The sequence below is a fragment of the Pongo abelii genome, chromosome 9 (genome assembly GCF_028885655.2).
Source record: "Pongo abelii isolate AG06213 chromosome 9, NHGRI_mPonAbe1-v2.0_pri, whole genome shotgun sequence".
NCBI classification, from domain to species: domain Eukaryota; kingdom Metazoa; phylum Chordata; class Mammalia; order Primates; family Hominidae; genus Pongo; species Pongo abelii.
Genome location: NC_071994.2, coordinates 3,158,011 through 3,176,609, shown reverse-complemented (window position 1 = coordinate 3,176,609; position 18,599 = coordinate 3,158,011). Strand labels below are relative to the sequence as shown.

Here is an 18,599-nt window from a genome sequence, read left to right as displayed (position 1 = left end):
GGTCCCCAGTGCCCACCAACAGCCAGCGCTTGCAAAGTCTCTTGGCCCACTGGAGACTTAACGGCAGCTCATGCAGCGGAAACTGCTCTGGTCATCGCCATTTACAGATGAGGAAACTGAGGCATGGCCAGTTGCACAAACTTGCTCAAGGGCTCCTGGATGGTGGAGCCTACTGGGCGTGCCCCCCTAAAGCTGGTGCCATTGGCACCTGACTCTGCCCATCTCTGAGACCTCTCACGCCTTCATTTCCTGTGTTGGCCACCAGGCACAGATGCCGTGTCCATCTGACAGGAGAGGAAGCAGGGTCCCAGGAGGAACAAGCCACTGCCTGGTGACGGAGCTTCCTTCTGGCAGCAGCAGGATTCGGACCTACCTCTTGTTGGGGGCAACCTCTTCGGCTCACTGCCTCTCCAAAACCAGGCAAGAGGCTGGAAATGGGGCTTTCTGGAAAAATGCAGAGCCTGCTGGGAAGTGGGACAGACAACTGACACCTGTCGCTGAGCCTGGCAGGTGGCGTGTTCTTCATTTCTCGCGTGGCCATCTGGCTGTCAGACACTACCCAGTGAGAGGCTCAACCCTCATCCTGCTCCACCCCAGCCCCACCCTGCTGTCATCTATGGCCCCTTCCCCCACCCTGTCAGGTGCCTCTTTGACTTTTGACCTCTGCCCTCAGCAGTGTCATTTCATGAAACCCAGACCCCGGACAGCCAGCATCAAGCAACTGGCAACCTTCCCTACTTCAGCCCCTGAGACCTCCGCCCTAGGGATAGGGGCTTTGTTTTCTTCCCTAATTCCCTTTGGATTGGCTCCAGCAACCAGCAAGTTACCAGGCAGCAGCACCTCAGCTTTGGGCAGAGTCTTCAAAGAGCAGACCCAGCAGGTGTCTGTGGATCCCAGCTGCGCAGACCCTCTCCTGCAGAGGCAGAGGCCGCCTGCCACAGGCCACGTGGAGCAGGGTCCCACCATGGCCCTGAGCATCTTCACTGAGCAGTTCTGCATCCCAAGGCCTCACAAAGTGACTATGGAATGGCAATGCTAGCCCTGGGGGTAAGCTTAGGGCAAGTCTGATCAGCCCACTCACCTCCGTAAGCCGTGGGTTCCTGTGATCAGCACACAAGCGGCTGGTGCTGCTATGCCCAGGAGGATACCCACCAACTTGTCTAACGGGGTGGGCAAGGCCAGGGCTGAGACGGGAAGGGGTCTGGCTTGTGGGCAGAGCACCTGCACGCTGTGCCGCTCCCCCTTCAGGTGCTGGAAGGAGCCTTCCTGGGCCGCTCGCCCTCCGCAGCCCTGCTGGGAGGTCTTGCAGATGCCCATGATAGCCAGGCTTATGGCCTCCCGAATGCACCTGCAGCGTGAAACCGTGGAAACACACCTGTCAGTGGCAGTTCTGCCTGGGGAGGAGCCCGGGGTTCTCTGCGGAGGGTCAGTTCTGTCCCTTTTAAGGTTCTGCGTGGAAAAGGCTCCATGCCCTCTTGGGGTCTACCTACATCTGGGGATGCCAGAGCCCAGCTCCCAGTTTTTCTGGTCATTTGGGGACATACCATAGGAAGGACCTGCAGTGCACCTCAGGCTTGGACACTACGGATGCAAACGCCCTGGGGCCAACCCTGGGCTCACACCCAATTTAGGGTCTACAGGCAGGGAGCCAGGGGACAGGGGAGGACTTCTCAGCTCCCATGGGGATGCTGTTTAGGGGAATTAGAATGTCTTTTATATACAAGAGAACTGAGGGGTCTAAAAAGGTCTCTGGGGGGTAGAAGAAGGTGAGGAGAAAACACAGGAAGAAATGCACATGAGGGTAGGTTCTTGTCAAAAGGGTCCTGAGAAGACGTACAGTTAGAAACAGAGTGTGACTGAGGGTCCTTCTTAGCACATAAGGGGCAGGGACAATGGGCTCAGATGTCTGGGGCTCCTCTTGTGTTCTGATGGCTCCTGAGACGGGGAGAAACGGCGACAGTTTCTTGGGTTCAGGAAGGGAGAGGAGGCGCCTCGCACCCTGGCTAGGGTGGGCTGGGGGCCTGCACCCCTAAGTTGGAGAACCCCACGAAGCTGACCCCACTCACCACTGCCCACCTCGCCAAGCCTCCTGGCCATTTTCAGCGGAGTGTCCCGACCTCTGGCCGCCCGGGTGAATGCGAGCCCCGGAGTGCGCGCGGGGGGTTAGGGGGTGAGGAGAAGCGGCAGCCGGTGGGGGGGCCCCCTGGGTGCCCGCTCCGCGCGGCGATTCGGCCCGGGTTTTGCGGCCGCCGCGCCTCCTCCTCCCGCCTCCGGGCTCCCTGGGCCTCCTCCCTCCGCCGCGCCCTCGCTCCGCCTCGCGCGGGGGGACCATCTGCTGGCATTTCCTGCAGCCAGGCCCGCGCCGCCAGCGGAGACCCCGCGCGCCCGGCCGGCCCGGAGCACCGAGCTCGCGGCACGGTAGGAGGTAGGAGCGCGGCGGCCCGGGGGGCGGCGGGGGACGGCGGGGGGATGGCGGGCTGGGAAGGATCCGGAGGGCCCCGCCGGGCAGGGCCGGAGCGAACCGAGGGCCGCGGGGGGCCGGCCGAAGGGATCCAGGAGCTCGCGCCGCAGCCCTGCGGACCCTGGCAGTAGCCAGTGCGGGGAGCCACGCCGGGGCGGGTCGCGCGCGGGGGAGCCGGGGAGCGGGGGAGCCTGGGGGAGCCCCGGGCCAGGGCGGGTCGGCGCCTGGCGGGTTGGGGCGGGTGGGGCCCGCGAGTGGGAAGCGGCGCGCCCAGCTCGGCTCCCCACTTGGTGGGGCTTAAAGGAGCCAGGACCGCCAGGGAGGGTGGCTGGGTCTGACCACCACAGACCCTGGCCAGTCTGGGGGTCTGTGTCCCCAGCTCGGCCGACGCGGGCTCCAAGGAGCCAGGTCTTGATGGGTCTGCATGGGGTCTGGGATCTGAGTCTGGCGTCCCAGCTGCGGGCTTGGGAGGACTGCTGTGTCTGAGTCCGCAGAGTCAGGGGGCTGCCTGGATTACAGGCTAGGGAAGGACCCTTGCCCACAGCCCCCATCTCTGGGGCACTGACCCCCTGAAGATATGGAGCCTCAGGGATTGTTGAGGTGCCTGAGTCCTCAAGAGGGTCTTGTGCACTTGAAGATTCCTCCCGGGGATTGGGGTGCGGGAGGGTGGGGCGGGCGGGAAGGAGGCTGGAGTCTGCAGCCCCCCGGGCAACAGGCCCGTCCTGGGCTTCCCAGGCACCGCCGCCAACCCCCACCCACACCGCTGGGCTGCCTCCTATCAGAAGCCAACTGGAGTTAGGGTTTGGGGTGACTCCTGGGGGTATGGAGGGGTCACAGGGTGGGCTTACCTGCCCCTCCCTCATCCCTGGGCTGAGCCCATTGCCCCTCCCTCATCCTTGGGCTGAGCGGGTCTGCCCTGCCGAAGCGGCTGGGTGGATTTCCTCTTTTGCCATTTCGCAACTTGCTCCCCTCTGTGTGTCTGCCCCAGTCTCTTCAAGGTGCCTTTTACAGGCAGACTTCTGTAAGGGTCCCACCCCATCTGATACAGCCTCCCAAAGCCTGGAGAAGTGGGCCAGCCTTTGGGATCCTAGGTAGATGCTCTTGGGTCTGCCTGCACCAGGGCTGATCCAGATCCCAGACTGAACAGAAACCCTGCTCCCCACCCCCAAGAGTAAGGCTCCTCCGCACGTTTTTATCCCACCTCCTTGGTACACAGGGCCTTGCTGTTCCTTGAACCTGCCAGGTTGAGTGGGGGCTTTGCAGGCATCGGGCAGGTTTGGGGCAACCTGGGGTGGCATCATGTGCCCGGCTGCTCCCTTCAGGTCTCAAGCTCCAGAACTGCAGATCCTATTGTCTGCCTGCACGCGTGTGGGGCTGGCCTGGGGTGCCAGGAGGCAGGCACCGCGTGTGTCTGTCTTGCCAGGCTGTGTTTAGGAAAGGTGACACAGCAGATGGGCCAGATGAGGAGCCTCTGACCTGCAGTCCTGGGCCTGGTCTCAGAGAGGCTGCCCTGCAGATGTCGAACCCCGGGCAGCCATCCTGCAGGCCCAGTGGTGGCTCCTTTCTGGGTCCAGACTGGGCCATGAATAGGCCATGTTCTTCAAAGAACTGCTTTCAGCTCTTTACAGAATATGAATGCAAGACCCCCCGCCCCGCCCCCACCCAGGATTGTATTTACTATGCTGAGAATGCCTGGTATCAGTTTCTCTCCTGAAATCCTGGCCCCGCTCTGAGCGCTGATAGTAATCTGACATGTAACGCTTGGGGGAGGGAGAAACACTCTGTGACAAGCCGGCGGGTAGAAGGGCTGTGTGTGTCTCTGACAGCTGTGTTTTGGGGACTGGTGCTCTCTGCTGATTCTGTGGTTAAGCCTGCACACGTTTGCACACACACAGGCACCGCGTGCAGGTGGAGAACTTACCCAAGATGACAGAAGGTGCATCCCGCCCCCATTCCCATTTATTGTTCAAGGGACAGGTGAATCTGAGTCGTGACCGCAGCTGAGAAATGTTGTGGACCCAGTTCAGGGTTCTCCCGGAGAGGCCTGGGGAGCTGGAAGCTCTGACCTCCGGGACAGGGGGTTGTAGAGGGGCCGAGGTCCAGGGGTGCACAGTGCCAAAAGGATCCCGGTCATTCTGATAGGAAGGGAGCTGTCGGGGAGGGAGCCGTTAGGTGCAGCTCCCCTTGCGGAGTCCAAGGGCTAGGTGGGTAGAAGTGCCCACCGCTTGCAGGTTGGCAGGGGAGCCCAGGGAGTGCACCAGTGTGCTGGGGAGTAGATGTTGGGTGGTGCAAGTGAGGGCCACTGGCCTCCCGACAGGGATAGGCATGCTGCCCTGGATGTCCTCATGCTGCTTGTGACCGGCACAAAGGAAAAGAATATTGTTCTCGATGCCAGCTTTGCTTGAAGACTTACCGAGCCTGCAGCTTGAGGAGGCAACTGACAGCCTGAGGATGGGGCTCCTGGGCTGGCCAAGATTTTTAAAGGTTTTGGGGCCTTGGTGGCTGGGTCTTGGCCACGGCTGGGTAACCTTTCCGGTGGAGATGTATAGGCAGATAGTGAAGCTGCTCCGCAGAGTGGTAGGGTTGGCGGTCGAGTACAAAGGACTTGGACTAAGGACCACATTGTTCTCTTAGCATCACAGTTGTTCTGAGCCAGGGCCTCTGGGATCATGTCCACAAGAGTGTGAGGTTGCCTTGTGCTAGCATCTACACGCGGAGTGGGCACCAGCTGTGTCCTCAGGACCAGGGCTTGAGGTGGGAGATGGGGAGGGGGTGGGACATGAGCCTTGTTGGCTGGCTTAGAGGGATCCAGAGTTCCTAGAGGGCCTTTGTTGCAAATCTCAGAGCCACCCAGGCAGGCTGAGAGCAAATGCTTTGCTCGGCCTCCCAGCCCACCTCACATCCGGCTGCTCCCTCCAGGGCTGGCCTCCACCCCCCTCCTGGCCCTACCAGCTCTTGCCTGGAGCTCCACATCAGCTAACTAGTAGGCTCTCCTTTCATGGCCTTCCTAGCCCTTCTCCAGCCAGCAGCCAGCATGGTGTTTAAAAAGATAAACCACTTCATGTATTTTGCCCACTTAGAGCCCTTTGAGATTTGCCATGGGTCTCAGTAAGTCCTGACACCTTTCCAGACCCCACAGGCCCTAGACGCCCCTCCACTCCGCCTCCCTTCCCCTGTCCTCCTCTCCTCTCCCCTCCCCTCCCTCTCCCCTCCCTCTGCCCTCCCTCTCCCCTCCCTCTCCCCTCCCTCTGCCCTCCCTCTGCCCTCCCTCTCCCCTCCTTGCTCACAGGAGTCTGGCCTCAGCCCCAGCTTCTTACTCCTGGGCGTTTGCACTGACTGTGCCTCTGCTTTCGGCCCCTCCTTGGATCTGCATTTGGTGGGCTCCATCTAATTCAGGTCCCAGCTCGGATGCTGCCTCTCTGAGAGAGTCTCTGTTCCTGACCCGTTACCCATTCCAAAGCAGCTCTCAGCTCTGTGTTTTGTTTTCTCTTTATTTATACTGAAATGATCATGTTTGTTTAATTGAATGGCTTCCTATGGAAAAAGCGATTGGGCCAAGCCAGGTTCATGGTGGGTGCCGCTGGTGCGCGGCATCTGTCCCCAAGCACGGTTGCCTGCAAGTCTGCTCCTGGCTCTCTTCCCAGACTGGCACACAGTAGGTGCTCTACGGTTAAGTGAGGCACATGTGGAAAGCCATCATACTGTCTCATCCCAGGGAGGTCAGTAGATTGAGACTGGCTGCCCCCATCTAGCAAGTCCCACCCACCATGTCCTGGTTTCACCAGCATCGGCTGGTGTGGGACGTGACCAGCTCATTTCCTCCACGCTCTAGGATGGGAAGGACAAGAGTGCGTGACTCTTCCCAGAGTCCCATCATCTCTGATTTAGGAATGGAGCCCTTAGGGTGTCTCACGTCCTCAGGATGCCTAATATTGTGTTTGGTGAATGTAGATGGACTTAACTGGCCCATGGATCCCCTCTGACCCTGCTGACACTAAGACAAGGATGAAGGGGAAAGTGGAGGCTCAACAACTGAACGGTATTCCTTCTAAATATGTACATTCTTAGGGAGTTTAAGTGGAAAATAGGGAGGAGATTTGAAGGATACCCCACCTCAGCAGGCAGCTGGTCAGGCTGCCCGTTGTGACCAACCTGGGGTCGCCTTCCCTTCATCCAAGGCCAGGGGAGATGGCAAACCTGCAGTAAGCCGTGCCGTACCTGGCAGAGCAGAAGTACCACCCCAGCTTGGAGACATAATGCCCCTGACTGCTGGTCACGGATGGCCCCTTGGGAAGTGCCCTGTGCTTCTGAGCAAGGAGGGAACGGGCCTCCAGGCGCTCGGGGACAGCACAGAGGGCGCTCTGTCGCCCGTGCCTTTGTCCCTTCTCTCGCTGGCCCATTCTCAGCTGCTTACTCGCGGGGAAGGGCCTTCCTCCGCCAGGGGAGGGAGCGCTCAGTAGCCCGGCGTTGCGGAGGGATTGATGTGCTATTGGGGTGAATACGGCGCTCGATGTGGGGGTGGGGGCGGGGGGGGGTGTCATTTAAAGGGAACTTTGGGGATAGTCAGCAGAGGAAGGCGTAGTGTTGGGGCGGAGCATCCGCATCTCCGCGCCCCTTTCCTGGCAGCCAGCGGGATTTCTCATGACCAGCTATTGCGGCGAATAAGACAGAGTCAACTAAAGGGCGCGCCGCTGTGGGTCCCATTCGCTGGGCTGCGGCTCCAGGCAACGGCATTTTTTTTATGCCCGCCTATTAGGGTGAATGCGACGCGGGGAGTGTGGGTCGCTTAAAGGGCCGGGACTCTGGCAGCAGTGCGTCCTGCCCATGCCCGCCTATTGCGGTGAATACGGAGCAGCAGTCGGATCGCTTAAAGGGTCCAGGCGTCCTGCTTGCTGGACTGTGCTGCTTTGGGGAAGCTCCTGGTCCTGGGCGGGAGGGGAGCACTTTAGGGAGGCTCCCTACATTGGCCAGAGGGAGAGGAGCCCCGACGCTGGCCCGTGGGGCAGGAACGCTAGATGCCCTCCTTACAGGATAAACCTCACCCCCACCCCACCCCACCCACTGCTGCCTTAGGAGGTCACCCAAATTTAGCAAAATTCAAGCCAGAGCCAGCAGGCACCAGGGTGGGGCATGTGAACCTGTTCTGGAGGGCTGGCGGGGCCAGGGCAGGGAGGCGGCTGGGCCTAAGAGATTGATGGTGGTGATGGTGGCAGGCACCGCCTCGGATCTGATCAGAAGGCCTAGCCGAGGAAGACGCAGCCGGAATTCTTCACCCCAGGTGCCAGGGTCAGCAGAGTTTATTTGCCTCCTAAACCTTGGTTACCCCATCTGTAAAGTGATGCTCATGGCTGGCCCATGAGAAGTCCCGAGATGGTCTTTGTACACAGCGCTGGGTGAGCATCAGCCACTGTGCGGGTGACTGGCATGACTCCCTACCCCACCCCTATGGGCTGCCAGTCAAAGGTTTCCACCCTTCAGCCACCATCTCCCTGGCTCAGATAGTCCTGGGCCACCCCACCCAGCCGTGGCCCTGGCCCTCCCCAGGTGGACCCTGTCTCTGCTGGCAGACCCTCCACCTCTCTAGCCGTCTCCTCTGCTCCTGAACTTGGCATTGGTCCCAGGCTGCCCTAAGCTGTCTCAGGGGACTCTTGACCTGTGAAGGGGCAGCGAGTCCATGGGAAGAAGTTGGCCTGGGCTCTTCGAGGCTGCTGTCCTCACCTGTAGAGCAGGGACCATAGTACATGGTGTCCCTGAGTGCAGTGGATCCAGTTAGCGGCCTGGCACAGGGCCAGGGAGAACTGGAATGCCTTAGTGTCTGACCCGCACACTCCCTACCAGCGAGCACTTTGTGGGTTAGGTACCAGGCCTCGTTACCCTGAGGCTGGGGTGCTGTGGACGGGGTGCTGGGACTTAGCATTAATGCTCAAAGACAAGCTACAGAGGTAGTGAGATCCCCCAGCCCCAGGGACACCTGAGAGTTCTACCTCTTCCCCGCGCCCACCTCGAGAACATACCTGTCTCCTGGGCAAAAACCGACCCTCATGTTTTATTCTCTGTGGCCTCAGGGTGCGTGCACACTCTCACCTGTGCCCTCACCCTGCTGTCCCTTGTGTTCAGAGGGTGGCTGGCCCGAGGGCTCACAGTATCTAACAGGCTCCCCTCTGAGACGGAGGAAATGGGGCCCCAAGAATGGCAGGGTCGTGGTGCTGCTCCTCGCTGGGCTTCAGTTTCTCCATCTTTAAGGCACCCCCATCCCTGACATTTGCCCACAACCCCCACACCTGCGGGGCTAAGGCTCCTGCACACGGGCAACACTCTGGCAGGAACCGAGAAGGGAACTTGGACATCCAGAGCTCCCGCTTCACTCCCGAGGCCCCAGCTTCTCCAAGGGCTTCTGTCCATCTGCTCCTGCTCCTTGAGCTGTTTTATATCTTGAGGATGCACCCCAGGTTTTATGCAGAAAGAAGCGTCCACTAATTTTCAAAGGTTTGAGACTGAGTGATTGGAAATCTTTCTCGTCCTTCCTCCCTCCCTCTCTCCTGCACCAGTGTGTGCAGCCCAGAAGAGGTCTCATGTGTCACCGATGCTCCATGAGTCTAGCTTCTGCAAGTGGGGTGTCCCCGTGGCTGGTCCTGGGGCGGTGGACTGGCCTGATGCTGCCGAGGACGCCCCACTTTCCCACAAAGCTCCACCCTGCTGTCTTGCACATCCTGGGGCCAGAACAGGAAGAGCGCTCTGCAGATCAGAAAAGCAGGTGCCAGTGTGGGCACCAAGAGCCGTTTGTGCTTTGTAGGAGCGCGTGCTCCCACATGGCACCCTCTGATCTCCTTGGGGCAGAGGAAAAGAGCAGCCAGCTTTGAAGGGAACCCTCGCCCACTCCAGCACCCATGCTGGGTTTCCACTTTGGGCCCAGCTCCCGCAGGAGAGCACAGATCTCTCTCGCTCCGAGACCTAGATTCTGCCTCAGAACGGCACAGCTGTCCCCAAAGGGCAGGCCGGGGCAGGCCGCTTGGCCACAGGAGGCTGGGAGAGTTTGGAGCATGAAGAACACCTAGAAATGTCAGGATGTGGGCCCCGTCTGGAAACCTGAGGCTGAGGCCGCTTCAGGACAGGGCCTGGTTATTTGTCCCATTACAGTGCCACAGTGGGCCATCCTCCCCAGCCCGGCAGCCAAGCTCCCACGTAGGCTCCCAGAGAGAGGGGGACAGAGGTGCTCTCTGTTGGTGACTGGCACTCAAGGGTGCTTGGCCCCAGTGTGCTGCTGAACACACATGGCTGCCGTGGTCGAGGCCATCAGGAATCCCCACCCTCGTCCCTGCACCAAGTGCAGCTATGTGGCTCTTTCCTGCCCAGACCCTCCCTGCTGGCAGGTGCCCACCAATGGCCAGAAGAACCTTCCGGCTGCTGCAAGCCCAGCAGGCTGGGCCAGTTTCTCCCTCATCTGATTGTTGTGAGCAGAGGAGAACGAGTTACTCAGTTTCCAGCCGGCCGGGGGCGGGGCCGCCTTCATCTCTGCTCCGTGGGCTGCTGGGTGCTCACACTTTAAAGTGATGTGGGTGGCAGGAAGTGGCCTTGTGGTGCCCACCTGCTGAGCACAGGGCTGGCCTGTGGAGCCACCCCAGCCATGGAGCCAAGCTGGCTGGGGCTCTCCTGCCCCTCTCTGTCTTGGCACGGGCCCTTCTGAGGCCTGCAAAGCCTGCCTCCATCGGGGCACTGCCTCAGTACCAGTGGAACATCAGACATCTAGGCTAGCTAGCTTGGTGCCCAGGCCCCCTCTTGGCCTCCCCGGGTCTCCTGGGGACGTCACCTTCTCCTGGAACCCTGTCTCATCAGGGTGACCTCTCGTAAGTCCAGCCTCATTCCTTATCTGCTCTTTCCCATCCTTTTACGGGTCAGGGTCTCTCTGCTGCTGGCCCTGACTCCCTTAGATCTGGGCCCCGCAAGGCCCACTTTTTCCCACATGCTCGGGAAGCGCCGCTTGCTTTCCCCCATCATGGGCCGTGAGTCTGCTCCCATGTGTTTGGCCTGGGTGTTTTGCACAGAGGCACGCGGCTCTCTGATTGTTAATGCGTGAAGCCAGGTGCCCTGGGCCGTAAGCACCGCCCTGTAAAGGCGTCCTTCACATTCTGACCTGTGCGAGCTGGGAGCTTGCTGCCCTTGGGGCCCCGAGGAGTGACCCGTCTGACCTTGTGGACGGGGCGCGGTGCTTGAAGCGTGGGCTTAGCGGTTGGCAAAGCAGGTGGGAATCCCCACCCTGTGGGGCCATGGGCAAGTCCTAAAGCCCCAGGCCTTAGTTTCCTCGTCTGTGAAATGGGCCACTGTGGGACCAGCCTCCTGGAGGTGCCTCGGGACGTGGTGGGAGCATGAGCCAGCTCACCGTGGGTGCCAGCTCTTGGCCTGTATGGAAGTGGCACGGGCTCTCAGAGCAGGGAAGGGCCACCTCCTATCATGCCTATCATTAATGAAAACTTTCATGCATAGTGAATAATTGTGAAAGATCTAAACACAGGAAACATACAGAATAACAGAACCAACGCCAGCGTCGTCAAGGTCCTGGCACCTGGCTGTATTTGCTTTAGGCATCTTTCAGCAGCTACAAGTTGCGTGTAGGGAGGGCCCCAGAGCTCGCTTCTTTCCCCAGAGCCGCCATCCTGGGTTTCCAGGCTCACACTCCCAGGCGGGTTTTGGGCTTTACTATATATGGATGGATCCATAAACACACGCAGACAGATGTCACGTGACCACTGACGTTCCGCTCACATCCTTCTTTCTGATCATTTTAGAGTCTCAGAGAAGTCGCAAAAACAGTAGTTGATCGCCCTCTGCAACCTCTTCTTGTCTGTGTGGTTCTGTATTCCTTGTACATTTTCCTTGCTTTATGTACATAAATCACATGGATTTCCAACCTTCAGAAGGACATTCTGGTAGTTCCATTCCGTCCCTGGAGCAAGGTCTGCATTCCGGTTTCCTTGGGCACCGCCAAGGGCACTCTCCCGGCGGGCTGACCTGGGGTGGGGTCAGCAGCCCAGCGAGATGTGGCCTGGTCCCTCCTGTGCTCAGTGCTGACTTCCCTTCCCTTCTCCCTTGTCCCAGAGGGAATCATCCCTACCCCACCCTTACTCTGCCTCAGCATAGGGCTGTGGGAGGAATCCTGGCTCCCAGGGAACACACCATACAAAGATGTTTGCCAGGGCCCCCCAGGGGCCTCTCAGTGACCAACACATTTTGTTAATTAAAACCAGAAACACAGGCTTGAGCCTGAGACTGAGGGCCCAGGAAGGGCGGGGTCTGGCCGAGGTTCTGCAGGTCTGCTCACAGCCCGTTCCAGCACAGCAACCCCTTGCTGAAACCACACGTGTGTGGCCTTGCCAAAGATGGGGAGACGGGGCTTGGGAATACCAGCCAAGCCCCAGACCCGTGGCATCTCCACAAAGCTGGGTTAAATGGAAGTGAACTGTCGGCATAGTGGCTGCTGCCCTGGCCGTCCGGCCGCGTCGGACATGAGTGGCAGAGCTGGGGTGAGTGGCAAAGCTGGGGTAAGTGGCAGAGCTGGGGTGAGTGAGTGGCAGAGCTGGGGTGAGTGAGTGGCAGAGCTGGGGTGAGTGAGTGGCAGAGCTGGGATGAGTGAGTGGCAGACCTGGGATGAGTGAGTGGCAGATCTGGGGTGAGTGGCAGAGCTGGGGTGAGTGAGTGGCAGACCTGGGGTAAGTGGCAGACCTGGGGTGAGTGGCAGAGCTGGGGTGAGTGGCAGAGCTGGGGCACCCATCTCCCCTCGGTGCTTGGGATCATGCCAGGTCACCAGCTGGGAAGTGGCCCAGGCAGGATTTGAGCCCAAGTCTGTCAGGCTGTGCCGGGCATTATTCCTGGAGAGGGGCCCTGTAGCACCTCCGGATGTGGCCAGGGAGAAATCCCCTCTTCCCAAGGAAGCTGGTGCTGTAGCCCAACTGTCCTAGGAAGGCCCTCCTGGGCGGGTGTGTGAGTTTGCTGGGGTTTCCACCACTAAGCAGCCCAGACGTTGATTCTCTCAGTTCTGGAGGCCGGAGTCCAAGATCAAGGCCTTGCAGGGCTGGTTTCTCCTGAGGCCTCGCTCCTTGTCATGCAGACAACCACCTTCTCCCTGTGTCCTTGCAGGGTCATCCCTCTGTGTGCCTGTGTCCTCATCTCCTCTTTTTATAAGGACACCAGTGAGATTGGATTAGGCCCCACCCTAATGACCTGTTTTAATTTAATGGGCTATTATTATTATTATTGTTATTATTATACTTTAAGTTCTAGAGTACATGTGCACAACGTGCAGGTTTGTTACATATGTATACATGTGCCACGTTGGTGTGCTGCACCCATTAACTCGTCATTTACATTAGGTATATAGGGGGCTCTTTAAAGACCCCATCTCCAAATACAGCCACTTTCTCAGGTCCTAGGGGCTGAGACATCAACACGTGGATCGTGGGGACACAATTTAGCCCATAACCGTGGGTAGTGGAGCAGTCAGACTAACCCCAGGGTCCCCGCACTGCCGGGCGTCTCGTCAGTGGGTTCTGTTTTTATCCCTGTGAGGACTCAGCGTTCCCCGGGAGTTAGATTTTGATGTGATCAGAGCCTTCGGCACCCATGAGTGTGTGCAGTGTTCTCAGGTTTCACCTGCTTCAATCTTGACGGTTTTGTGCCCTCCCAAGAGCCTTGGCTTATCAGCTGGAACCTGGGCAAGCTGTAGAGACCCCCGCTTGGTGAATGAAGCATCAGCAGGAGCATGCTCACCCTTCCGGGCTCACCCCTCCTGTGCCACACGCTATCAGCCGCTCTGTCCCACCAGCAGAGTGGGCGGGCAGGCCAGGGTGCCGGTGACTCGGCGTGTTTGGGGTCAGCAAGCCCTCTATGACACATCCTGCTACCTACTGGCAGGTGCTGCACGCAGGGCCATGCTCTCCAGGTCCCAGCATCCTGGGCCAGGATCTGCGGGCTGGAGTGCGTCAGCTGCCCCTTCACCTTTGCCCTCTGGCGCAGTCCAGCAAAAACCTCCTACAGTGGCCCTCTGGACACCACAATGGTCCTTTCCTCCCAGGGGGAGTGGATAAGGGGCCACACACCAGTGGTGGTTTGAATGCCGTGTGTTTCCCGGGCACAGACCTTCCTTGGGGGCTGCGGGGCTGCCCTGGGGCTCCCTGCTGTGTGTGCGGTGCTGACAGCGCTGTTGGGGAACTGGTAACCCCGGGGCTCCCAGCTTATCTGGGCTGCACTTATATGGAGCCTCTGCTATCCAGGGCTCTGATGAGAACTCCAAATGTAGCAAAAAAGAAAATGAAAACGATAGACTTCTCCTGAGCAGCCGTAGTGGACACCCACCCATCACCCGCAGCCGGGCCTGGTGGGCCGCTCGGGAGTCGTGCCAACTTGGGGCTTTGCTTCCCGGCAGCTTGAGCCTGTAGTCAGTTTTTAAATTGAGGTTTAACGAATGACCTCAGGCAAATAACTGTCCTCCCGCCCTGTTCATTATTTTAAACTGTGTCTGTTTTGAATGTGCAAGGAACATGCTGTTTGTCTCTGGTGGGCGCCTGTTCCTGGCTGTGGTCATTCATTATTCCTGGGCTTCAGCCCTAGCGACAGTGCTGGCGTCATCAGCCCCCGCCGCTTGCCAGAGCAGGAATAGCCCCAGGAATTTGTGACCTCAGGGAGCCACATCTTCAGGCTAGAGGGGGCTTTCCCACACAAGAGCAGCTTATCCCATGGAGGTTCAGATCTTTGAACACGTTTGCCCTGTTCTGTGCATATCCCAAAATGCATTACATGCAACCTTGAGGTCTACATGAGAAACACTGGAACCCTCTTCCTGCTGACTAGTGTCATTATAACAGCTAATTTTGATAATGATTAACATGTATTTTATGGAGGCTTTTGGAATGACTTATCTCCTTTAACCCTTGAAACAACCCTATGCCGGAAGTTCTATTATTGTCCCCATTTTACAGGTGGGGACACTGGGGCTCGGAGAGGTGAGGAAACCTGCCCAGAGTCACCCACCGCTACATGACAGGACTGGGATTGGAAGCAGCTCACCTCGTAGCTGTGAACCCCTGTCGCCTGGGGGATGTTGCACTCTGTGGGCCGTTTCTCCCTGTACTCAATGGCCCCAGACTCCTCCTCTTCTCCTTGTTGGAGGGGCTGTCAATGCTCGTTCCCACCCACTGCTGTCTAGGAAACCAGATGAGTAAGACTGTTAGAAAAGTGAGCAAACCAGGAGCGGACGGACGCGGCAGGAGGACCCGGGAAATGCCAGCGAGGCATGAATGAGATCTGGCACGCGGTATTCCATGATGCTTGATTGGGCTGTTTAGAGGGCTCTTTACTTTTCTGTGTTCTTCATTCTTCTGTTTCTCGCTCAACATCCAGTGTTGATCACACGGTATTGACAGCCAGCAGCGTGTATCAAACACCCACTCGCACCCAGCTCTTCCTGGAGGTTTTGCAGGCACCGGCTCTGTTCACGTTTAGGTACCCTTTCAGGATAGAACCAGGCTTAGGGGTGCTGCGTGCCTCACCTGAGCCCTAGCCCATCGCGCCCTGCAGGCTGCTCCTGATAATCCTGCAGGCCCCCACTGCTGTTCCACGTGGGATCCCTGGAAGGGGACCTGGTGAAAACCAAGGCCTGGTCCCTGCCCGCAGGAGAAGGGAACACAGGAGCCTCTCGGTCAGAAAGGGGCCCCACATTTTGAGCAGCTTCTGGCATTTTTAGAACAGCTTTCAGTGTGCGCAGACCACCTTGGCAATCCAATGTCACCTATACTGTTATTTAAGACCTAGATCTTTAATAAATCAACTCACTTCTTTTTGAAGTACATTTATACCTAGAAGATGTGCTAATGATTGCTGCAGTTAAAAAATCAACATCACCTGTGATAAATGGCAGGTAACTATGAAAACATGTACAATGAACACGAACCACTGACTACATGTTAGCTTTTGTGTGCTCTGGCCACAGGGACTCACATTGCTTGCTGTGAGCTTTGCACCCAGGGCCACTCTGCCTCCCTTAAATAGAGAGATGAGCAGGGGCAGAGCCACCAAAAAGACCCATACTCTTGTCCCTTGATGTAATCAGGAGGCTGGGAAGAGAATGCAGAAGGCCTCGCTTTCTCACTGTGACCTAATGGCGAAGGCCGCCTGTACTGCTGGTGTCACCAGAAGCATCGGTGACGTGCACACTTCCGAGCTGGCTCGAGAGGCAGAGGGGGCCTTCAGTGGCCAATTCCAGGGGATTTGAGAACGGGCCCCTCTCCAGGAGCAGCCGGAGGAACAGGAAGCTGTCGGGGCTGCAAAGCCCGCCCCAGGGAGGCAGGAGAAGGTGACCCCAGTGACGGGGCCCATCCAGGTTCCCAGCACAGTGTGGCTGTGTTGCCTGGAGACCCCTTCCCACGGGGCAGACTGGCATCTGCCAAGTCACGGACCATTGTCCGAGGAGTCACCGGTTTTCTTTTTGGATTAACACCAGGACAGTGTGTTCAGCGGGGATCCCAGAGGGGTATAAGAACGGTTTTCTGTGCCGTGGGGGAAATAAAGGTACATGAGGCTTCATCTTCAACCCCTTGGCTTTTCATGGGGGAAAGGGCAGGGGTCGGTTTGGATGCGCCCCCAGCACATGGGGAGTGGTGAAGACAGCTGTGCTGGCAGGAAGCGGCCAGGTCAGGCTGATGCCAGGTCTGTCTGGTCACCTGCTGTGTGGAGCGGGGACTTTTCTGCAATTTCTTCATGCCAGTGGCAGAGGGGCTGAGGAAGAGGTGTTCACACCTTTGGCCAGGCCCTTCCCTGCTCCCAGCTCTGTACCCAGGGCATGAGTGCTCTGGGGCTGCCATAACAAATGACCACAAACTGGATGGCTTAGAACAATACAGATTCATTCACAGTGATAGAGCCCAGAAGTCTGAAATCTCAGTGCTGGCGGGGCTGCACTCTCTCTGAAGGCTCTGGGGGAGGATTCCTCCTGCCTCTTCTGGCTCCCAGGGGCTCCAGGTGTTCCTTGGCTTGTGGCTGCATCACTCCGATCTCTGCCTCTGTCTTCACAGCACGTTCTCCTCTGTCTGTATCTCCTCCCCTGTCTTTTCACACGTGGACCCCAGGCATTGGATGAGGACCGCATACAGTGACCGTCTTTCCAAGGTCAGGGTCACAGGTACTGAGGTTAGGACTTGGACACACCTTTCATGAAGACACAATTCGACCCTCCACCGCCAGGAGAGGGTGGCCACAGCGGGCAGCCTGCCGTGACTCCCGAGAAGATGGACTAGGATCGGAACCTGTAGAAACACCATGGGTGGCATTCTGGGGCATGGGGACGACATCACAGATGCAGGCGTGCGTGATCACAGTTGTGTTTAGTTCTAGGGAGCAGGGGGTTGCCGTATTTCACAGATGAGAACAGTGAGGCTTTCCAAGAAACCAGGAGCTGCCTGGGGCACCCAGGCTGTCAGCAGTGAGCTGGGAATGGAAGTTGGGTGTGACCACTGGGGAGACCCCAGGGAAGGGAAGAGTTCTGCTCCCCCCTGGAGACATGTCTGTCCAGTGAGCTCTCACGACACCACAGGCTGCTGGCCTCTGTGTCTGTTGGGTGAGACACCTTGATCCCCTGGCCTCCTGACCCCTGTCTTACCCCTGAGATGGTTCCTGTACGCTGCTGACATGGCAGCCCAGCTTTGACGGGCAGGACATGCCCACCTGGGGGCTGCTGGGCTCCTCCCTAAGGAGGAGGAGCTGCTGGGTTCCTTCCCAAGGCTGCAGCCTGGTCCCAGGTGCCCGGAAGACAACCTGGGACAGGACTGTGGTTGCATCAGACATGTTTACCTGGGAACCAAAAAACATTTTTTTAAAAAAGCTGTCTTTAAAAAGGGAGGGGGAGAAAAGCACCGTCTGCTCCCCCTGGGGACTTGGGACCCTGGCTCCCGAGGGCGACTTGCCTTTTTGTACTGGCTCAGCCTCAGGCACGCGGTCCTTAGCCTGGAGCCTCCTGCCTGGGGCAGAAGGGCAACAGTGCCTTCTTGGGAGGCGGCGGCCATGCCGACAGGGGAAACAGCCGCTGATTGGCTTCAGCATCCTGATTTGCTGTGTGTGTGTATGTGTGTGTCTGTGTGTGTGCATGCATAGCTATCTGTCTGCTTATGCATGTGTGTGCATGCATAGCTATCTGTCTGCTTATGCATGTGTGTGCATGCGTGCATCTGTGCACGTGTGTGTGTGTGTGTGTGTGCGCCTGGGAAGGGGGTGGTGAGCAGTCAGGATGAAAGACGAATGCAAGGTCACCATCACAATCGTGCGTGTCAGCACCTGGCACACAGGGAACACTCAGCAGCAGCCACAGCTGGCCCTTGTGCCCCGGGCTACGTGGTGCCTGCCAGGGCAGTGACCACCCGTTGACTGGTCAGTGACGGGGGGGGGTCGTTTGATGATCAAAGAGGAAGAAGGGACAGGGCGCAGGGGCCTCGGGGAGCACCGCTGTGTGCTGGAAACCACCCATCCTGATAGGACCTGCCTCCCAGGACGACTGTGAGGACCAAATCAGATCAAAGGAGCCTGGGCAAGGCTGCAGCGGGCACCTGCTGCTGCTACCTGACGCATAAACTGTCCCCACGGCCTGCGCGGGCAGCACCCCTGCCACAGGCACACATAAGCAGGGGAAGCTCATGGAGCGGCAAGCACTCTGGTGATGTTGATGGGGACAGGGAGCATGCTGGCAAGAGGGTCAGCCACGGTCACAGCACCCACTGCCTCCCTCACCAGAGCCAAGTACACTGCAAGATCGTGCCCCTTTCCCGGCCACCAGATAGGGTAGGGGTGCTAGGAGGTCTCCCAAAGGGCGACTGCCCCCCCAGCCCACGCCTGTGGGAACAGAAGACAGCTCTGGGGGGCCTGACTCGGGCCTCTGCTGCATTCCGGCCTTGGGGGCTTCCAGTGTGGTGGTGTGGATGCTCGGGGGGCCTGTTTCAAATCTGATAACGCCCTGGACAGTGGGAGAGTCATTCTCATAAGGCTGGAAGCCTCTGGAAAGGGCTATTGCTAAGATGCAGGGCTGGAGTGGCCAGGAGGTGGCTTTGGCAGCTGATATATAAAGGTGGCTCTGCGGTGGGCCCAGTGGGGAGGTCAGGGCTGG

The 18,599-nt window shown here is 58.5% G+C and overlaps 1 protein-coding gene across 6 annotated transcripts in view; it reads left to right on the top strand.

Annotated features, from left to right (window-relative positions):
- The first annotated feature begins 2,263 nt into the window (after positions 1–2,263).
- Positions 2,264–18,599, top strand: part of OSBPL5 (oxysterol binding protein like 5) — a 76,617-nt gene continuing 60,281 nt past the window's right edge. For 2 of the 6 annotated variants that reach the window (XM_063728353.1, XM_063728350.1), the window contains exon 1: positions 2,264–2,425. The gene's annotated coding sequence lies outside the window, so the exon portion shown is untranslated. The remainder of the gene's footprint in view (positions 2,426–18,599) is intronic. The other 4 variants (XM_063728355.1, XM_063728351.1, XM_063728352.1 and 1 more) reach the window with 3 other exon arrangements.